General features: G+C 40.7%; 2 pseudogenes across 2 annotated transcripts; one reads left to right on the top strand and one right to left on the bottom strand.

Moving 5' to 3' along the window:
* Window positions 1–12,873: 12,873 nt before the first annotated feature.
* Window positions 12,874–17,209, bottom strand: LOC307095275 (large ribosomal subunit protein eL8-like; annotated as a pseudogene). Its single transcript has 2 exons — window positions 17,107–17,209; window positions 12,874–13,640 (listed from the first exon to the last, which is right to left on the bottom strand). The product of its transcript is annotated as a large ribosomal subunit protein eL8-like (transcript).
* A 4,465-nt stretch (window positions 17,210–21,674) lies between these two features.
* LOC307095947 (mortality factor 4-like protein 1) lies at window positions 21,675–22,405 on the top strand (annotated as a pseudogene). The gene has a single exon. The product of its transcript is annotated as a mortality factor 4-like protein 1 (transcript).
* The last annotated feature ends 204 nt before the right edge of the window (window positions 22,406–22,609 follow it).

Below are 22,609 nucleotides of genomic sequence, written 5' to 3'. Positions count from 1 at the left end.
AATGAACATGAGGGTACAGATATCATTCCGAGTTAGTGTTTTCATTTTCTTCAAATAAATACCCAGAAGTGTAATTGCTGGATCATATGGTAGTTCTATTTTTAATTTTTTGAGAAAATTCCACACTATTTTTCATAGTTGCTACATCAATTTACATTTCCATCAACAGTGCACAAGGGTTCCTTTTTCTTCATGTATGTCCTTGCCAACACATATTTCTTGTCTTTTTTGTAATAGACACTCCAGCAGGTGTGAGGTGATCTCATTTTGGTTTTGATTTACATTTCCCTGATGATTAATGATGTTGAGCACCTTTTCATATACCTGTTGGCCATGTGTATGTATGTCTTTTATGGGAAAATACTCAGATCTTTCAGATTGTTTTTGATTTTTTTGTTTTGTTTTATGTTTGTTTTTTGTTGAGTTGTATAAGGTATATATATTGGATATTAGCTCCTTACCAGATAAGTGATTTGCAAATATTTTCTCCATTCCATAGGTTGCCTTTTCATTTTGTTCATGGTTTCTTTTGTTGTGTAGAAGTATTCTTTGTTTGATTGTTTGTTTGATTGTGATTTTAGTTTGATCTAGTCCCAATTGTTTATTTTGCTTTTGCGGACTTTGCTTTTGGTGTCAAATCCAAAAAATTGTCACCAAACCAGTGTTAAGGAACTTATCCTCTTTTCTTCTAAGAGTTTAATGGTTTCAGGTCTTACTTTCAAGTCTTTAATCTTTTGAGGTGATTTTTGTGTATGTTGTAAGGTAATGGTGCACTTTCATTCTTTTGCATGTGGCTGTCCAATTTTCCACCATTTATTGAAGAGATTATTGTTTCCTCATTGTATGTTCATGGTTCCTTTGTCATAAATATATCCGGGTTTATTTCTGGGCTTTCTATTCTGTTCCCTTGACCTGTGTGTCTCTGTTTTTATACTAGTATCATACTGTTTTGATTACTGTATCTTTGTAATATAGTTTGAAATCAAGAAGTGTGATGCCTCCAGCCTTGTTCTTCTTTCTCAAGGTTTCTTTGGCTGTTCTTGGTCTTTTGTGGTTCCATATGAAATTTAGGATTTTTTGTTCTATTTCTGTGAAAATGTACCTTGTATAGTTTTTTTTAATAATTTTAATAAATATATATGTACCTTCAAAAAAAATTAGATGTTACAAGGCATATGTGAGTGGTGGATTTTCCAGCTTAAAGTTTAAAGGCTTTAACCTACGCTACAGGGATAGGATTAGCAGAAAAGATATGCCATTTTAGATACTCAACCTATAGGAAATAGAAACTATTCCCAAGAAGAAAATTGGGTCTATTTGGAATTCCCAAAGTATATGGTACTCTGTTTTAGCAAACATGTCTGATAATTTATGTCTGCCTCGAGACAATATCTGTAGTAGCTGTCTCAATTTATGTGGTAAAGGATAGATACAGAGCATTAAGAGCTAAGAGAAAAAACCCTTCTAAACCAAGAAGACTGGTGATTAACTATGAAAATACATTTCAATTTTTTCCAACTACTATCCACAATATTAAATTTTATATCTCTATCTATAAACATATATGCATATCATACCTAATAAAATGGTAATATGCAAATTACCATCACTCCGCTACACCCACGATTGGGCCAGCTGGAGGCGCGGGGGGCGGGACTCAGGGTGGTCGATTGGCTGGCGGTAGGAGCGGGGGGCGGGGACTCGCGAGTCCCCGCCCCCCGCTCCTCCCGCTGGCTTAAACGGTCGGCGCTGCTTAGGCCAGCGCTGCAAAAGACGCTGGTGGTGGAACTCGGGGTGGCCGATTGCGTGGCTGCCGGCTCCAGTTTTCCTCCAGCAGCAGTTTTCCTCTGGCCACCCTCCCGATCTGAGCGCCTCCCGATCGGAGTTCCTCTCGGGGTGGCCAATCGCGCTGGCGGGAGGCGCTCTGATCAGCGGGTGGCCAGAGGAAAACTGCTGCTGGCGGATAACTGGTGCCGGCAGCCAGGTGAAGGAAGGTCTATTGCACGAAACTTCGTGCAACGGGCTCCTAGTATTCACATAAATATTTAACAGAAATAAAAGTTTCACAAAATATTTTTTGAAATGCCATGCATTCTTGTAGTTCTTACTCTGTCCTATTATAATTCACTTTATAAAAATGTTGTTAGCAACCCACTGACTTGACTTCACTACTTAATGGGCTATGATCTGCAGTTTGAAAAATATTTTTCTAGGGTGACTAATATTTTACTTTAAGAATTACATAATTTGGAAGTAGTCAATCAGGTATTATACCAACTTTTGCACTGGTATGTGCAAGGGAAATAGAAACGTTTGATTAATTTTACACATTTGGTTTTCCTCAAAGGATATCAGCATATATTTATAATAGCATTATCAATTACTGTGCCTATTAAAAAGACCCTAAAACTGTTTGGAACTGAATTTTCATTTGTTTTGTTTGCCAAGAGTGACTGAAGACATTAAGTACATACACTATGAAACTTCTGCACATGACAAAATATGTCCAAATTTGGCAGCCTCTCTTGAAACAATCCATAATGACAAACTCATAGTGTTAATGAATAAAGATGTCTTGTTTTTAAACCAGATAGCAAAACTGTGGGAGCAGCAAACTCTTGGAAAATATATATTTTTTTTATCCATCATGCCCAAAAATAAAGGGATCTAATTATAGTTGCTTAGGTTTTGTGGAAGAAATGCTTTTCTCTCTCTCTAGGCTATTATGCAAAGTAGTCCAGATGATGGGCACATAAAAATCCAGAACCACACCATCATGATTCTCAAGGAAATTCACAAACTAAAATATTTTATTGGACTTTGTTGAACTTGCCAGGAAACGGGGAGTGGACAGAGCAAAAAGGGTTGATATATGACATTCTTAGATATTGACTATAAAGACTCTTTAAAAAGCCACTTTCTTTTTTTTTTTATTTATAGAGAATCCTGCCTGTTCCCAAACCCCTAACTTGTAGTGGGTGTTCAGAATGGTAATTGAATAAGCCTGACCTATTATGTGGCTAGATAAAAAGAAAAACAACTGGACATTCCCAGATGAAAAATCACTGTGGCTCATAGCAGTGGTGTTAATGCTCAAGTTTGGTGCCAGAGATACCAAGTTAGGCGATGAGTACTGTTATAGACTTTGGGTACCCCTGTCCAGTATAAATTGAATAACAGGTGAACATTATACCCAATCTAGTGGGATTAAATTTTGAGGCCTGTGTAAAAAGAGCTGGCATAAAATGGGGTGGATCTAATAAGGGGGATCTATAAACATTATCGATCGCCTGAAGATGAATTAGGGAAATATACTTTTCCTACATTGGTATGCCCAGCACTTGGGAACCAAGGCAGGAAGATGAATCATCTGTCCTTGGCTTAAGAAAAGTTTATAGTTCACTGTGTTTTATTTCCATGAGAAAGAGAGGTAAAAAGTGAATGAGAAGTTGAGTCTGGAGTGGTTGTCATCATAAGCTAAAGAGTCTGACTATCCATACCCATAGACTTTCTAATGGACGGTGGTTTTTTTGTTTGTTTGTTTGGTTTTTTAACATAAGGCTCCTTCAGAGAGGCCTCATGAAGTTACAGAAAACACAAAGGGCCTGGAGGCTTACTTCTCTAGGGGAAAAAGGATCAGAGTCAGAAAAGAAAATGCTCATCTTGTAAAAGAGTACTAATTCACAGCGGAGGTAATTTGAAATCTGGATTATAGGCCAGCTTTATTCTATCACCCTGGTTGTGCCAAGGGAGGATGTTACAAAAAAAGCCCAAGGTTGTTTGGTATGTGAAAGCCTGGGCCTGTGAACCAATCTTAGAGTGTCAAGATAAAAGATTGCTTATTTTCCCATTTTTTTGCAAGATTTGATAATTAATTCTTGCATAAAGATTCATACTGTAGCTTGTACTATAAAGTTTTGACTAGGAAGAGGAAGTTGTAGGGCAAGCATGTCAAACTCGCGTCCCGCGGGCCACATGCAGCCCACAACAAGTATTTTTTGTGGCCCAGCCAATATAATGGCATGTAAGAAATGTTTTAATAAAAATTTTGTAACTTAATTTTTACAATATCCTGTTATACATATTATTAACAATGAACTACAAAGTTCGCTAATGGCTGATTACTATAATCGTTGCATTCATTTCCCTTACGTGCCTTACGTGCAGGTGCACCATTTCTGTCCACTAATACTAGCAGTGAATATTTTAGCAGCTGATTGCCACGTCTGACTTGTTTGGTGTGTGCAGTAGGAAATATTTCGCTTTCAGAGAACAAGAAAAATAGGTTTATTTGGGTTAAGCTTATTAATTTGTGCAATTATTCAGTGTCTGGTAAGTTAATGTTCAAGAAAAATTATTAATTTTTATTAAAATGTTCTATTATTTTATGTTAACAATTACTCATTTATTTCAGCCCTTTGTATTCAGCATGTCTCTATCAAAATAAGCCTGCATTTCTATGAAAAGTGAAGCTTTTGTTTTTTTGTGGCTCACATAAACTTAAACCTTGTTTATTTGGCCCGTGTTAGCCTTTGAGTTTGGCATGCTTATTGTAGGGAGTCTCAGTATGCACCCAAGTTTTGTTCCATTTAGGTTTTTGGCATGTCTATACATACTTGGAGAACTTGTGGAAAAACAGTCCAAGAACCTAGTTACCTGAGGGCCCAAAGAACCTCTTGGAAAATAACTTATCCTCAGGGAACAAAAAGTGACAGAATTCAAGATGAGTTCAATGTGCTAGCCCTATTAGAAACATTGATTTTAATTATAGCACAGTATATGTCACTCAGTTGGATTAGTCACTGACCTAGCTCACTCACAGGCATTCACATTTCAGTTCTAGAGTGGTACCCAAACAGGAAAAGAATGAAAAATGTCACAAGCTGTTTTGCCTATTATACAGAATTACACAACTGTTTTACTATAGCCATGCCATTTTTCATTATACATTTTTTAATCCTTACATTGAGGTATCAGGAGCATTAATGTGAGCAACATTAGATGAGAGATGGCAATCTCAGTCCACATATCCCTCTCAGGCAAAGGCAGTAGGTATCAGCAACCTTAGTGCAAAAATTTCCAAGAGTACCATCAGCAGCAAGTACCTTCAAAAGCCATTCATAATGAGTGGTATCTTAAGAGGCAATGGATTCCATAGCTTTTTTTTAATGGACAAGGATGAGGCATTACCACAGCAAAGAGTAAGAAAATGGGAGGCATTAAGTAGCAGCCAAAGTACTGACTGATTCACACAGCATCTGAAAGATGTACCCTAAGGACTCTCAAAACTATTTGTGTTTCACTAAGACCATGAGTAAGGTGAGATAGAGAAGGCACTACATTTTTTAAAGTAAGTAAATCCAGAGTCGTAGAAACTATTTGTTGGAATAAATATATTTTACATCCATGATAATGTGGCCTGAGAAACGAAAGTCATTTATGATTATATTACATTTCTAGTAAGAAAATAAATGTATAACAGAAAAACTGAGTACAGGGTGGGACAAAAGTAGGTTCACAGTTGTGATTATGTCAAACAGAGTTTATTCTTGTATTATTATTTATTAATTATTGTATTATTTTCCACACGAACAATTATAAACCTACTTTTGCCCAACCCTGTACTAGTATATTAAGAAAATAAAGCAAAATTAGGTAAAATCAGTTTGTCTGGTAATGTTAATGGCCTAATTTATACATGGATGCACTACAAGCATAAATAATGAATTAAATATTTCAAAAATTAATAAGAAGTGATTATCAATGAGATATCAGTGATGAAATGCATTAATTATGAATGAGAGACTATCAGCTGATAATATATACTGAGAAAAGCTAATAAATCTCAAATAGCCAAAATTTATCATTAAGAGTGTATTACATATTATTTTTTTATTCTTTCCCTTGTCCTAAGAGATATATCAGCAAGCACATTGCTACGAGAGATGTCTAAAATTTTGTAGCCTATGGTTTCTTCTAGGTTTTTTATAGTGTCACTAGAGGCCTGGTGCATGAAAATTCATGCACTTCGGGTGGGGTGGGGGGAATCCCTCAGCCCAACCTGCACCCTCTTGCAGTTCGGGACCCCTCGGGGGATATCCGACTGATGACTTAGGGATTGGACCTAAGCTGGCAGTCAGACATCCTTCTGGCAGCCTGGGAGCCCTCAGGGGATGTCCAACTAATGGGAGCAGGCCTAAGCCATCTGTCGGACATCCTTAGCACTGTCATGGAGGCAGGAGAGGCTCCCACCACCGCCACTGCACTGGCCATCCATGAGCCAGCCTCTGGCTGAGTGGTGCTCCCCCTGTGGAAGCACCCTGACCACCAGGGGGCAGCTCCTGTGTTGAGCGTCTGCCCCCTGGTGATCAGTGCACATCATAGCAACTGGTTGTTCTGCCATTAGGGTCAATTTGCATATTACCCTTTTATTATATAGGATGGCTTACATTTAAGTCTTTTATCCATTTTGAGTTTGTGCTTATGTATCGTGTAAGTTGGTGATCTAGTTTCATTTTTTTTGCAAGTACCTGTCCAAATTTCCCAACACCATTTATTGAAGAGACTGTCTTGACTCCATTGTATGCTCTTGCCTCCTTTATCAAATATTAATTGAGTGTAATGGCTTGGGGCAATTTCTGGGTTCTCTGTTCTATTCCATTGGTCTATATGCTTGTTCTTGTGACAATACGAGGCTGTTTTGATTACAGTGACTTTGTAGTATAACTTCATATCCGGTATTGTGATCCCTCCAACTTTGTTCTTCTTTCTCAAGATTGCTGCAGCTATTCAGGGTATTTTTGGTTCCATATAAGTTTTTGGAATATTTGTTTTAGATCTGTGAAATATGCTGTTAGTATTTCAATAGAGATTGCATTGAATCTATAGATTGCTTTGGGCAGTATGGACATTTTAATGATGTTAAAAAAGAAAATAAACAAATGGGACTATATAAAAATGAAAAGCTTTTGCACAACAACAGAAACCATCACCAGGGGAAGTAAATGTCAGCCAAATAGGCAGACCTGTCGTGCACCTCATCTCAGGGCCAGATTGGAAATACAAATAAATTGAAGAATATTCACCTGGAATTAACAACTGAAGTCCAGCTGAGGAGGAAACTTATATAAAGGAAAGAGAAAACACCTGGATATTTGTCAGAAGGGGGAGGTCTCGAGAGGAGCTGACCCAACTTCTAGGGCCGAGGGGCAGCAGGCTGGCAGGCTGAGAAATGAGGGCCTGTTCCATCAGAAAATAGAGGCCCAGAACCCAGGCTGGTACCCAGAGCCTGGAGCACCAGAGCCAAGACCAATGGCCTATGTAACATCCAGCAGTGAAAGGCAGCAGGGCTGTTGGCTGCAGTGGAGGCTGGATCCTATAGACCATAGCTGATTGGAAAGAAATTGGCAGTTGGTTTTTTTTTAATTCTAAAACCAGAATGCAGGAGTTTTCATTTGCAGCTATTCACTTGAGGCTTTGGGGCAAGGAGGCCTGGACTTGAGGTGCTTAAGGAGAAGCTGGGGTGGGAAACATTGCAGGGAGACATGGAAAAGCAACAGCTAGGAGTATTTGGTTTTTCATAAGTGCCCAAACCAAAATGGCTATTTTTCTTGAGAGGAGCTAGCTTCTCCCAGTAGCCATAGGACAGGTAAGTTTACCGATGTATCTCCTAGGACAATGGAAACTAAGGATAAAATAAACAAATGGGACTACATCAAGCTGAAAAGCTTCGGCACAGCAAAAGAATCCATCAACAAAAAATGAAAAAGAAAATAGGATTTTATATATGGCAAACCAATAGTGATGAAATTGCAGCTTTCATTACAGAGAAAAAACAACCTACCCATACATTTAGGCAAATGGAAAGGAAAATCAATGGCAATAAAGTAATATCTGAAAAGGTAATTTTTTTTACACAAATATAATTTATTTTCTTTACACAAATCTAATTTATTTTCTTTACAAGTATAAACTTTTGAACCTTAAATTCTTATATGTCAGATAGAAGGTCAGTTCTAGTTCTGCATAAACTTCAGGAGTTGGTGGAAATGTTAACTGAAACATAATGGCATGTTTCCAAGCTTGACAAAATAATTTACTCAGTTTTAACTTTCATGTTGGTAGATGAAAACCAAACAGCTTGCATTTCCTCGTGTATTTTTATGTGAGATAATTAATCAACATAGAAGTATTCAGAACATTCCTGAGTTGAAGGTATAAAACTTTAAAACTTTTCAATGATTTTCTATTGTTCTCAGGATAAAAACCAAAATCCTTATGGCCCTAGAAAGCCCTGCATTGTTTGGCATCAGCCTCTTTCTCTGCACCTCATCTCAAGTCACTCAAACCCTTGCTCATTACAGTCTTGTCACACTGCTTCAAGGCCATTGTACATTCTGTACCCAAATTATGATACATTTCTGAAATTATTTCAAATATTACAATAAGTATATAAAATGACAACTGATAAGTATGCTCACAGGAACTATTTGAAGAATTCTACATTAATTTAGTAAAGTTTGGATTTATCAAGAGCAAGTTACTTTTTATGAATCACATGTCTTGATAAAACTAAATATGCTGGGCAAAACTAAATGTTATTTGCAGGAGCCAGGGACGGAGTTTGTGGTCTCTTTTTTCCCTCCCTCCATCCCTCAGTCCGGAGCAGTGCCTGGGGAGCAACGAAATTTGGGCCAATGGCCCAGCTTCCCAATGCGAACTGCAGCTCAGCCCCACCTGCATGCGATCTTTCATAGACTCAGTTGCCTGTTTCTTTTTTCATCTGTCCAAGTTCAGTGCACATCATAGTGACCGGTCGACTGGTTGTTTGGTTGTTCAGTTGCTTAGGCTTTTATATATATAGACTAAAGGCCTGGTGCACAAAATTTGTGCATGGAGGGGGGTGGGTCCCTCAGCCCAGCCTGCACCTTCTCGCAATCTGGGACCCCTGTGGGATCAGGCCTAAACCGGCAGTCCAACATCCCTCTTGCAATCTGGGACTGCTGGCTCCTAACCACTGGCCTGCCTGCCTGATCTCCCCTAACCACTCTGCTGCCTGCCTGATCCACCCTAAATGCTCACCTGTCTGCCTGACTGCCCCTAACCACTTGCCTGCCTGATGCCCTAACTGCTTGCCTGCCTTCCTGATTGCCCCTAACCAATCTGCCTGCCTTCCTGATTGCCCCAACCACACATCTGCCTGCCTGATCACCCCTAACTGCCTCTGCCTGCCTGCCTGATAGCCCCTAACTGCCTCTGCCTGCCTGCCTGATGTGTTTCTCTCACATTGATGTTTCTCTCTGTCTTTCCCTCTCTCTTCCACTAGACTAGAGGCCCGGTGCACAAAATGTGTGCCCAGGGGGTGGGAGGGGGGGGCGTTACTCAGCTCAGCCTGCACCCTCTCGCAAAAATCAATGGAAAAATATTTTCAGGTGAGGATTAATAACAACAACAACAAAATAATAATAAAAAACAATGGGGATCCTCTCTGTATATACCGATATGGGAATATCTCTGGGATATATAAATAAGTGAAAGAGAGTTAGAAAAAGAAGAATATCTATAGTGTAATACCTTTTGAATAAAGGATGGAAGTGATAATGGCATATATCATCATTTTCTTTATTTACATATAAAAACACTGGAAGTATTCACAAAAATTAATAAAAGCACTAGTTGCAGGATATAGGGGAGAGAGGTGCAGATGGAGAAGGGATATAAATGGAACTTCTGATTATAAACCTTGGTTATTGCTTTAATTTTGAAGCACTTGAATATATTATGTTATCTAAAACAATATAAATAAGAAGTATTTTAAAAGAAAAAAAGTAATTGCTCCACAAGTCTTGCACATTTCATCCAAGCAGATTTAGTTAGTTTTTTTTTTTTTTTACTGTTCTCCCACACTATTTTAAATGCAGTTTTCTATAATACTCCTTAGTCACTTCCATAATTTTTCTTTCTTGTCAGTCATTCCTACAAATCTATGAACTTCTTAAGTGTAGGAGTCTTGTGTTAATGCATTTCTGTCTCTTTCATAATGTGCACCATGCCTCACATGTGGTATTTGCCCATTAAATCTTTTCAGGTCCACCTTGTCTTAATATTTTCCTGTAGCATCTTACTTTTGTCCTCTTTGTTGCATTTTGTCACTATCTCACATTAGAATTATTTACTTAGTTTTGTTTGTTTTTATCAGATGGTGAATCCCTAGTGATTTATTAGGTATTCAATTAAAACAATGAACTGAGAGGCCTTGAAAATTTATAAATAATTGCTATATAATTTATAAGTTAAATTATGCAAACACTATCACAAAACTTAATAATATGTAAAGTGATCACTCTTTAGTAAAATAATAGAGTCTCAGTAGTGGAAAATAAGAAACAAACCTTTAAGAAATCTTTGTTCATTACACTGATGCACTTGTTTATGAAGACCCCACACATAAGGATATGCAAACATCTATTAAGCTGTTTTTAAAATCTCCTTTTGGCTTAGTTTCTATAATTTTAATAATTAATTTTTAAAGTCATTAATGATATTTAGACAGACTGCTATAGACCAGTGGGGTAGAACAACATTAATAAATGAGACTTGAAGTTCCAAGACTGATGGAAATATTTTCCTAGACCAGGCAGATTCTTTGAATGCATGAAAGTTCCTAGCAGAAATTTATGTATTTATTTATTTATTCATTAATTCATTCAGCAAATATTTTTTGAGCAACTGCTATGCTAGGCATTCTGAAGTATTAAGATATAAGTGAAATACGGTCTTTGTCCTCAGGGCGGCAGTATAGCATAGTGGTTAAGAATATAATTAAATAAACTTACTTTTGAAATATCGCTTCTCTGCATGACCATGAGCAAATTACTTAAACACTGTGCCTTAATTTTGTCTTCTGACAAATAGGGCAATGAAAGCTATTTCACAGGCTTGTTATGAATATTTAGATGAAATAATGTGCATATAGATTGTACACATGCTTGGCATATAATAACCACTCCAAAAGTATTTATTTGCATTCTTATTGTCTAAAAATAGAATTGTTCTTTTATGCAGTCTGCTTTTTTATAAAAGTAGCATTCATATGCTTTATTGTAGAAAGTGACCTTACTTGTTACCACACATGGTACTTTTATCCTAATTCTCAGGCTCTATGAGGCATGAGAGAACAACTTCTTAGAGTAGTGAGGATATTATTAAATTAAATTGATAATTATTGGTACTCTTAATAAGAAGAATAAAAGAAAACTGATGATGGGAGAACACATGTTATTTATTTGAATGATACAAGGGAATTCTAACGAAGATTCTAAATGTATTTAAAAGTATTTTGAAATGAAAATGGAGACTACTAAATGTCAGTATGGGTTCACTAATAATATACTATGCTAGACCAGTAGACTAGTGTTACCTAAACTGGTGTCCCTCAGAACAATGAATGCTAATACGATACTGCTGCCAAAATTATATATATTTTCTATGACCAAATAAGTCTAAGACACAGGAGATTAAGCAAAGTTAAAAAATATGTCTCCACATGTATTCACTTAAAGTCACTGTAGGACTTTTCAGAGTTTTAATACACTACCATATTTTCCGGTGTATAAGACGACTGGGTGTATAAGATTTTCCTGGGTTAAAAAGTCGTCTCATATGCCGGAAAATATGGTAGTCCAATATATCTAATCCATTATATCTAATCCCATCAATATAGTCCAATATACCGTATTTTCCGGCGTATAAAACAACTTTTTAACCCAGGAAAATCTTATATGCCCAGTTGTCTTATACGCCGGAAAGTACGGTATATTGTATTACATATTTCCAATAGATAAACATGGTATATAGTCTTTCCAAATGTCAGCATAACTACAAGGTCAGGCAAAAGTATGTTTATGGTTGTTCATATGGAAAATACAATGATTAATAAATAATAACACAAGAATAAACTCTGTTTTGCAGACTTGCAACTGCAAATGTACTTTTGCTCTACCCTATATTGTGGAAGTTGTGTATATTTGCATGTGTGCCTGTGCATTACTTATCAACAGTACTCCAAACAAACTAATGTTTTAAAATACTAGAGGCCTGGTGCACAAAATTCGTGCACGGGGGTGTGTGTCCCTCAGCCCAGCCTGCACCCTCTCCAACCTGGGACCCCTCGAGGGATGTCCGACTGCCCATTTAAGCCCGATCCTGGTAGGGCCTAAACGGGCAGCCAGACATCCCTCTCACAATCCAGGACTGCTGGCTCCCAAATGCTTGCCTTCCTGCCTGCCTGATTGCCCCTAACCGCCTCTGTCTGCCAGCCTGATCAACCCCTAACCACTCCCCTGCCAGCCTGATTGATGCCTAACTGCTCCCCTGCCAGCCTGATTGCCCCTAACTGCCCACCCCTGCAGGCCTGGTCACCCCTAACTGCCCTCGCCTGCAGGCCTGGGTCCCCCCCAACTGCCCTTCCCTGCAGGCCCGGTCGCCCCCAACTTTCCTCCTCCTATAGGCCTGGTCACCCCTAACTGCCCTCCCCTGCAGGCTTGATTGCCCCCAACTGCCCTCCCTTGCAGGCCTGGTCCCTCCCAACTGCCCTCCCCTGCTAGCCTGATTGCCTACAACTGCCCTCCCCTGCAGGCCTGATCCCTCCCAACTGCCCTCCCCTGCTGGCCATCCTGTGGTGGCCATATTGTGTCCCCATGAGGGCAGCCATCTTGTGTGTTGGAGTGATGGTCAGTTTGCATATTATTCTCTTATTAGATTAGATAGGATAGTTTTGAAAATATGGTTCTAGTTTAGGTTTCTTTTTTTGTTTTGTTTATTTGAAGAATAATTTTTATTACTTTTATGTACAGAAAACTCAACAATGTACACTTAGCCCAGTTTTCTGGCCAGTTGTTTAACCTTTGACTTTTCCAACTTGGCAATATGAGCCACTGACTTTTGATCCAGGACATTGCCTCCCCAGTGGCAGCAGATCTCATCATATTTGTTGTTGTAATTGGTCCATATAGCTTCCACCAGCTTAGCCAGAGCTCTTTTGTCTTCCAAGTAGCCTGTGTGAAGGTGACAGTGATGCAGGTCTTCCTGTGGACTAGATGTACCAAGCTGGCCTTCCCCTTGATAATGCAATAAGGAACCCCCATCTTATAGCACAGGGCAGGCAGGAGGACAGCCAGCTCAGTGGAATCCACATTATGTGAATCATTACCAGATAGGCCTTCTTGTCCTCCACGAAGGCGGTTACAGTGTTAACACTTACTCAAAGGACTGGTGGCCTCTTGGTGGGTACATCACTCTTGCTAGCAGCTTTCTTCTCAGCCCAGGCCAACAATCTCTGCTTCTTTTCTTGCTCTGTCTCTGATCTGTACTTGTGTGCCAGCTTAACCAGTTGAGTAGCTGTTTGGTGGTCCAAGGACTGGGTGAACTGGTTAATGGAAGGAGACACTTGCAGATGTTTATATAGAATTGCTGCCAAATGTAGTAGGGTCATTTGACAAAGCAGGTGAGGTACTTTTTGGGCTGAACATCCTGCTCAATGCCAAAATTCTTGGGCCTTTTCTCAAACAAGAGATTTACTACCTTCTTGACCTCCTGCTTCTTTATGACAGCAGGGCACCTCTTTCCCCTTATTCTTCCTTCTTTTCAGATTCTTGGGTGGCAGGAGGAGAGCTAGTTTAAGTTTCTTTATAGATTAATAGATTAGTAGAAATGAGAATAAGCAGACATATTATATTTTAACTAGAAGCCCAGCATGCAAAATCATGTGGCCCTGCCCACCCACATGCACAACCCCACCCACCCGCACTGGTCTTTGGTCGTTATGGCATTAGGGCCACTGGGTTTTTATAATATAGATTTTATGTCATTTAAAACAATTCATTTTATTAATCTACTAGAGGCTCTGTGCACAAAATTTGTGCACGGGGGGGGGGGGGTGTCCCTCAGCCCAGCCTGTACTCTCTCCAATCTGGGACCCCTCAATGGATGTCTGACTGCCCGTTTAAGCCAATCACAATCCAGAATTGCTGGCTTCCAACTGCTCACCTGCCTGCCTTCCTGATTGCCCCTAACCGCTTCTGCCTGCCAGCCTGATCACCCCCTAACCACTCTCCTGCCAGCCTGATTGCCCCTAATTGCCCTCCCCTGCAGGCCTGGTCACCCTTAACTGCCTTCCCCTGCAGGCCTTGTCACCCCTAACTGCCCTCCCCTGCAGGCATGGTACCCCACAACTGCTCTCCCCTGCATGCCTGGGTCCCCCCCTGAACTGCCCTTTCCTGCAGGCCCGGTCACCCCCAACTTCCCTCCTCTGCCAGCCTGGTCACCCCTAATTGCCCTCCCCTGCAGGCTTGATTGCCCCCAACTGCCCTCCCTTGCAGGCCTGGACCCTCCCAACTGCCCTCCCCTGCTGGCCATCTTGTGGCAGCCATCTTGTGTCCACATGGGGGCAGCCATCTTTGACCACATGGGGGCAGCCATCTTGTGTGTTGGAGTGATGGTCAATTTGCATATTACTCTTTTATTAGATAGGAAGGTGGAAAAATGTTTTCTAGATCAGTCATCTTTAAACATTTTGCTTGTATAACATTTAAAAGAATTTTGTATACCCTCATACATTTTTAAGTGAACACCAAACAGTTTTTCACCCTGATTTCTAAATTATTTTTAAAAATTTTGGATCTCAGCAGCACACAATTGGCTTCATCATAAACATTTTCTATGACCTATTTTTTTCCATTGGTCTCATACATGGACTACTTTGAGCCATTTATTTAGTAAATCATCCTATATAATAAAAGCCTAATATGCTAAGTGTCTGGTCATCTGGTCGGCCGTTCAACCAATCAAAACGTAATATGCTAATGATATGCTAAGGTTGTTCAACTGCTCACTATGATGTGCACTGACCACCAGGGAGCAGACACTCTGACCAGTAGGTTAGCTTGCTGCTGGGGTCTGGCCGAATGAGACAGGTTGGACATGCCCTAGAACCCTCCCATAGTCCCTCCCTGGCAGGCCAACCTCCTGCATCCCTTCCTGGCCCTGATTGTGCACCAGTGGGGTCCCTCAGCCTGGCCTGTGCCCTCTTGCAATCTGGGACCCCTTGGGAGATGTTGGAGAGCCGGTTTCAGCCCGATGGCAGAACAACCGGTTGCTATGATGTTCACTGACCACCAGGGACAGATGCTCAACACAGGAGTTGCCCCCTGGTAGTAAGTGCACTCCCACAGGGGAAGCATAGCTCATCCAGAAGCTGGGCTCATGGATGGTGAGTGCAGCGGTGGTGGCGGGAGCCTCTCCCATCTCCGCAACAGTGCTAAGAATGTCTGACTGATGGCTTAGCAGTGGGGAGCAGGCCTAAGCCATCAGTCGGACATCCCTTGAGGGCTCCCAGACTGTGAGAGGCCACAGGCTGGGCTGAGGGACCTCCCTTGAATGCATGAATTTTGTGCACCGGGCCTCTAGTTTTATATAATGTAATAAGCATGCACAAACCCAACACACAAAAATAAAAGGTAGATCTTAAAATAAACTTGATATTTAACCATATACTTTTCTCCCACCATTCCATTACCCAGATTCAGCTACTCTTAATCCTGTGATCATTGTTTCCTGGATTTCTATTTTATTTAGCTTTATTGAATTTAAATTTATTCATATACATATGAAAAGATGTTTGACATCAATAATCATCAGATAAATGCAAATAAAAACAACAATGAGATATCACCTCACACATGTCATAATGGTTATCATCAATAAATCCATAAATCATAAGTGCTAGTAAGGATGTGGAGAAAAAGGAACTCTCGTACACTGTTGGTGGGAATGCAGATTGGTGCAGCCACTGTGGAAAGCAGTATGGAGTTAATCTCAAAAAATTAAAAATGTAATTGCCTTATGACCTAACTATTTCATTTCTGGGAATATATCCCAAGAAACCTGAAACTCCATTTTGAAAGAATATATGTACCCATATGTTCATTTCAACATAATTTACTAGTCAAGATTTGGAAGTAGCCCATGTGCCCATCAGTAGATGAGTGGATAAAAAAATGGTGGTACATTTACTAAATGAAATACTACTCCGTCAGAAAAAAAGAAAGAAATATTATCTTTGGCAACAGCATGGATGGACCTGGAGATAATTATGCTAAGTAAAACAAGCCAGTTGGAAAAAGCCAATTATCATGTGATTTCACTCATATTTGGAATCTAATGAACAAAAGAAACTAACAAACAAAATAGAAACAGACTCATAGATAGAGAACAAACTGACTACTATCGAGGGGAGGAGTTTGGAGGGAAAGGAGAAAGGGGTGAAGAGATTAAGCAAAAAAAAATCCCTTATAGACACAAACAACATTATGGTAATTACCAGAGGGAAAGAAGGGTGGGTGGATGTGGAAGAAAGCAAAGGGGGATAAATGATGGCATAAAGAGACTCTACTTTGGGTGGTGCACACACGATGCATTATGCAGAGGATGTATTATACAGTTGTACACTGCAGACCTGTATGGTTTTATTAACCAATGTCACCCCAATAAATTCAATTAAAAAAAGAAAAGAATGTATGGATGGACATGTATAGATGAAAAAAGATAGCAGAAACAAACACCCATGCATGTATGATCATTTGATCTTTAACAATAGTGCATTGTAAAGCAGTGGAAAAAGATTGTTACCCGCCCCCCCCCCCCCCAGTTTCTAGTACTAGAATACTTGAATGTCTACTTAAAAATGTAAATGTGATCCATATCTAAAACCTTACATACAATTAAATTCCTGGTGTATTGTAGCTTTAAAAATAAAAGCACCACAGAGATTTTCCTAAAATCTCTTAAACAAGCAGTATCTGGCCTGAATGTCCCCAATATCTCTTTCTAAGTGAATCCAGCCCTGGCACTGACAGCAGCTGGCCTTGGTTCGAAGCTTGGACTCACCTGGGCACTTCCAAGTCCAGCCATCTGCAGATGGCTTTCTAGCTCATGCCAGGTGGCCCCAGGCAGAACAGAGGTGGCAGATGACCTTTACCTGCACCTCTTGGGATACCCCAGAGCCAGTGAACAGCTTAATACCACATAGAAGCATCACCACTCAACCACCTCCACAAGTGACACACTCAAGGGCCAGACTCAGCAGGTACCAGAGACCCTCTGAACTAAGTCCTGCTCTATGGGGTGGGTCCGTATTCAGCTGATACTCCATGGTGGTTGGAGGTTGGTGGTCACAGTCATTCCTTGTAGGTAGTCAGCCTGGAGGTAAATCCCTCCATTGATGTGCCAACAGCAATCAAAGTTAAACTATAAAAGGAAGGTATATAGGGGACACACCTTAAGTAATTGATGAGGTTGTACCACTGGGTCCTACAGAACACTTACTATACAAGGCCTCTCCACTGAGTCTAGGAGACATAGCAGCTCTACTTAATACATAGAAACAAATAGAGGGAGGGTGCCAAAATGAGGAGACAAAGAAACATGTCACAAATGAAAGAACAGAGCAAAACTTCAGAAAAAGAACTAAACAAAATGGAAACAGCAATCTACTAGATGCAGAGTTCAAAACATTGGTTATAAGAATGCTCAATGAACTTAGTGAGAACTTCAACAGTATAAAAATGAAGGATATACTAACCGAAATGAAGAATAGTTTACAGAGAATCAACAGTAGAGTAGATGAAGCTGAGAATCAAATCAATGATTTGGAATATAGGAAGGAAAAAACACCAAATTAGAACAGCAAAGGAAAAATGAGTATATGTAAGGAGTTTCTGGAACAACTTTAACTGTACCAACATTTGCATCATGGGGTTCTGGAAGGAGAAGAGAGAGAGAAAGAAATTGAAAACCTATTTGAAAAATAATTACAGAAAGCTTTCCTAACCTGGCAAAGGAAATAAACATACAAGTCCAGGAAGCACAGAGACTCCCAAACAAGAAGAACCCAAAGAGACCCACACCAAGACACATCATACTTAAAATGCCAAAGTTTGAAGACAGAGAGAGAATCTTAAAAGCAACAAGAGAAAAGCAGTTAGTTACCTACCAAGGAACTCCCATTACACTGTTAGCTGATTTCTCAACAGAAACATTGCAGGGCAGGTGGGATTTCTCAATAGAAACATTACAGGGCAGATAGAAATAAAGCGATGAAAAGCAAAGATGTACAACTAAGATTACTTTAACCAGTAATGCTATAATTTGGAATCAAAGGACAGATAGCTTTCAGGACAAGAAAAAGCTAAAGCATTTCATCATGACCAAACCAGTGTTATATGAAATGTTAAAGGATATTCTTTAAGATGAAAAATAAAAGGATAAAAATATAAACAATAAAATGGCAATAAATAAGGGCTTAATCTCCAAAATTTACAGTGATCTCATTTCTATTAACAATCTAATATAATAAAAGGATAATATGCAAATTGTCCCCCTGGGAGTTCGACTGCTTGCTATGACATGCGCTGACTACTAGGGGATGGTGCAGAACCAAGGAAGGCCCCGGCCAGCAGCCAGGGAAGGGAAGGCCTCAGCTGGCAGTCGGCAGCCGGGGGAAGGAAGACCCCAATCGGCTGATTGTTGGCCAGGCCTTGGGACCCTACCTATGCATGAATTTTGTGCACCGGGCCTCTAGTTGAGTTTGTAAAACAAGATAAACAAACAAACAGAATAGAAACAGACTCATAGACACAGAGAACATTTTGACAGTTGCCAGTTGGGAGGGGGTTTTGGGAGATGGCTGAAAAAGGTGAAGGTATTAAGAAATACTAATTGGGAGGAGAAACCAAGATGGTGGCATAGGTAAATACCTAAACTGCTGCCTCGCACAACAATTTCAACACTACAACTAAAAGACAAAACGGACATCATCCAGAACCACAGGAAGGCTGGCTGAGTGGAAATTCTACAACTAGAAGGAAAGAGAAAAGCACACTGAGACTCAGGAGGTGCAGGAGGCAGAGGTACTGAGACGCAGGAGCGGAGAGGACTGGCAACTGAATGCCCGGCTGGCTTTCTCAAGCGGGAGGGAGACAAAAGCTCCTGACTGCACTGAACTCCAGTTCTGGGAGAGACTCTGGGGACCCAGACTCATATGGGGTGAAACTGGACTATCAGGAAAGAGAAAAGCACACTGAGACTCAGAGGAGCTGCAGGAGGCAGAGGTACTGAGGTGCGCTTGCAGAGAGGGCAGGCAACTGAGTACGCAGCTGGCTTTCTCAAGCGGGAGGGAGACAAAAGCTCCTGACTGCACTGAACTCCAGTTCTGGGCGAGACTCTGGGAACCCAGACTCATTTGGGGAGAAACTGGACTGTCTGGCAGTGGGTGGAACTTGAAGGTGGCTTTCTCTCAGAGGTGCTTACAGCGATTACCACAAGACACTGAGACACAGGGGCCTATTAGGGCAGGGCTGATGGGAAACCAATGCTGTCTGCTCCACCCTGAGACTCTGCCCCATCCAAGCTGAGCACAGAAGCTTTTGCAAGCCTTGTCTCATAAGGGTGTCTCCAGCACAAAAGTTCTCCCAGCGTAGACACAGCTGATCCTCACAACCAATTGGCCTGGAGGTCAATTCCTCCCAGTGATACCAACAACAATCAAGGCTTAACTACAGCAAGACTGTGCACACAGCCCACAAAGGGGTGCACCAAGAGTGTCAAACTCAGGTAATGGGGGAGGCTGAGCCACTGGGCCCTATAGGACACATAGCACACAAAGCCACTCTATCAACTCAGGGAAACATCCAAAATGCAGAGACAAAGAAACAGATCACAAATGAAAGAAATGGAGGAAAGCAAACAACTGGATATAGAGTTCAAAACCACAGTTATAAGGTTTTTCAAGAATTTTCTAGAAAAGGCCAATAAATTTAGCAAGACCCTCGAGGATATGAAAAAGGACCAACTAGAAATTAAGCATACACTGACTGAAATAAAAAAATATTATACAGAGATCTAACAGCAGACTAGAGGATCGCAAGAATCAAGCCAAAGATTTGAAATTACAAAGAAGCAAAAAACACTCAACTGGAAAAGCAAAAGGAAAAAAGAATCCAAAAATATGAAGATAGTGTAAGGAGCCTCTGGGACAACTTCAAGTGTACCAACATCAGAATTATGGGGGTGCCAGAAGAAGAGAGAGATCAAAATACTGAAAACTTATTTGAAGAAATAATGACAGAAAACTTCCCCCACCTGGTGAAAGAAATAGATTTACAAGTCCAGGAAGTGCAGAGAACCCCAAAGAAAAGGAATCCAAAGAGGACCACACCAAGACACATCATAATTAAAATGCCAAGGGCAAAAGACAAAGAGAGAATCTTACAAGCAGCAAGAGAAAAACAGTTAGTTACCTACAAGGGAGCATCCATATGAATGTCAGCTGATTTCTCAACAGAAACTATGTAGGCCAGACGGGAGTGGCAAGAAATATTCAAAGTGATGAATAGCAAGAACCTACAACCAAGATTACTCTACCCAGCAAAGCTATCATTCAGAATTGAAGGGCAGATAAAGAGCTTCACAGATAAGAAAAAGCTAAAGTCATCATCACCAAACCAGTATTATATGAAATACTGAAGGGTATTCTTTAAGTAGAGGAAGAAGAAGAAAAAGGTAAAGATAAAAATTATGAATAACAAATACATATCTATCAACAAGTGAATCTAAAAAGCAAGTGAATTTAAAAAAATCTGATGAACAGAATAAACTGGTGAATATAATAGAATCAGGGGCATAGAAAGGGAGTGTACTGACAATTCTCGGGGGACCGGGAGAAAGGGGTGTGGGGGATGTGGGAATAGACTGGAAAAAAAATCGTACACCTTTGGATGAGGACAGTGTGTGTGGGGGTGTAAGGGCAGAGGGTGGGGTGGGAAGCGGGTGGAGGGGAGCTATGGGGGAAAAAAGAGGAACAATTGTAATAATCTGAACAATAAAGATTTATTTAAAAAAGTAATACAAATTGGTAGTTACAGGATAGTCATGGGGATTTAAAGTACAGCATTGGGGCAGAGCGTGGGGGTGGGGGGTGGGGAGGGTGGCGGTTGGCAATGCGGCTGCGCACTCCCGGCTCTGTGAGGTGTTTGGGCACCGGCAAATCGCACCTGGGATGTAGAGGCTAGGTGCTGCCCTAGGAGTCTGATGCACAGCTGGGTGGGGTGGTGAGTGGGGGCTGTAGTCGGGGTGGTGCGAGAAGGAGGAGGAGGCAGCGGAGGTGGTGAATCCCTATAAATGGTGCTGAAGCAAGACCCAAAGCCTAAATTCCAGGAGGGTGAGTGAGTGCTGTGCTTTCACGGGCCTCTTCTCTATGAAGCAAAGTGTGTAAAGGTTGCCATAAAGGACAAACAAGTGAAATACTTTATACATTACAGTGGTTGGAATAAAAATTGGGATGAATGGGTCCCGGAGAGCAGAGTGCTCAAATACATGGACATCAATCTGCAGAAACAGCGCAAACTTCAAAAATAAGAGATCAATCAAAGGACTTGTATGCATGCATATAAGCATAACCAATGGATGCAAAACTCTGGGGCGTGGGGGCATATATGGGAGTGGGGTGTGGGGGGGCAATGGTAAGATATGTACACATATAATACCTTAATAAAAAAATTGAAAAAAAATAAAAAAAAATAAAACTTCCCGCAAATGCAAAAAAAAAAAAAAAAAAAAAGCCAATCAGGAGCAGTATGCAGAGGGGAAGATGAGAGGGGCAGCTCCAGGGAAGAAGATATCGGGACTGCAGCAGAAGAACTTGGAAGTGAAAACAAAAAAGAACAAACAGAAAACACCTGGGAATGGAGACGGTGGCAGCACCAGCTAGACCCCTCAGCAAAGAGAGCGCGAGTGGATCCGACTGTGGAAAACGAGGAAACATTCATAAACAGAGTTGAAGTCAAAGTAAAGATTCCTGCCTGAAGAGCTAAAACCATGGCTTGTTGATGACTGGGACTTAATTACCCGCCAGAAACAGCTCTTTTATCTTCCTGCCAAGAAGAATGTGGATTCTATCCTGGAGGATTATGCAAATTACAAGAAATCTCCTGGGAACACGGATAATAAGGAGTATGCTGTGAATGAAGTGGTGGCCGGGATCAAGGAGTACTTCAACGTCATGTTGGGCACTCAGCTGCTCTACAAGTTTGAGAGGCCGCAGTATGATGAAATCCTTGCAGACCACCCTGACGTGCCCATGTCCCAGGTGTACAGAGCGCCGCATCTACTGAGACTATTTGTATGCATCAGCGCCATGCTGGCCTATACGCCTCTGGACGAGAAGAGCCTGGCCTTGTTACTGAATTACCTGGACGATTTCCTCAAGTACCTGGCAAAGAACTCCGCGACTTTGTTCAATGCCAGCTACTACGAAGTGGCCCCTCCCGAGTACCACTGGAAAGCTGTGTGAGGCTCGCGCTTCCCTCGTGTTGGGATCTCGGCAACGCTTTCTGTTCTTAGTCCTCTTGTACAAATGCTGTACTTTGGAAATGTTAGTGTATAACAGAATCGATGTTTGTTTTCTGTTGGATTTTAAACAGAGAAAATAAAAGGGGTTCCAGCTCCTTTTTTCTTTTCCTTTTCTCTTTTTCATTTTGAAGTTGCTACCAGTGTA

This window comes from Cnephaeus nilssonii (assembly GCF_951640355.1).
Source record: "Cnephaeus nilssonii genome assembly, chromosome: X".
NCBI classification, from domain to species: domain Eukaryota; kingdom Metazoa; phylum Chordata; class Mammalia; order Chiroptera; family Vespertilionidae; genus Cnephaeus; species Cnephaeus nilssonii.
This window is presented reverse-complemented; position numbering and strand designations above follow the sequence as displayed.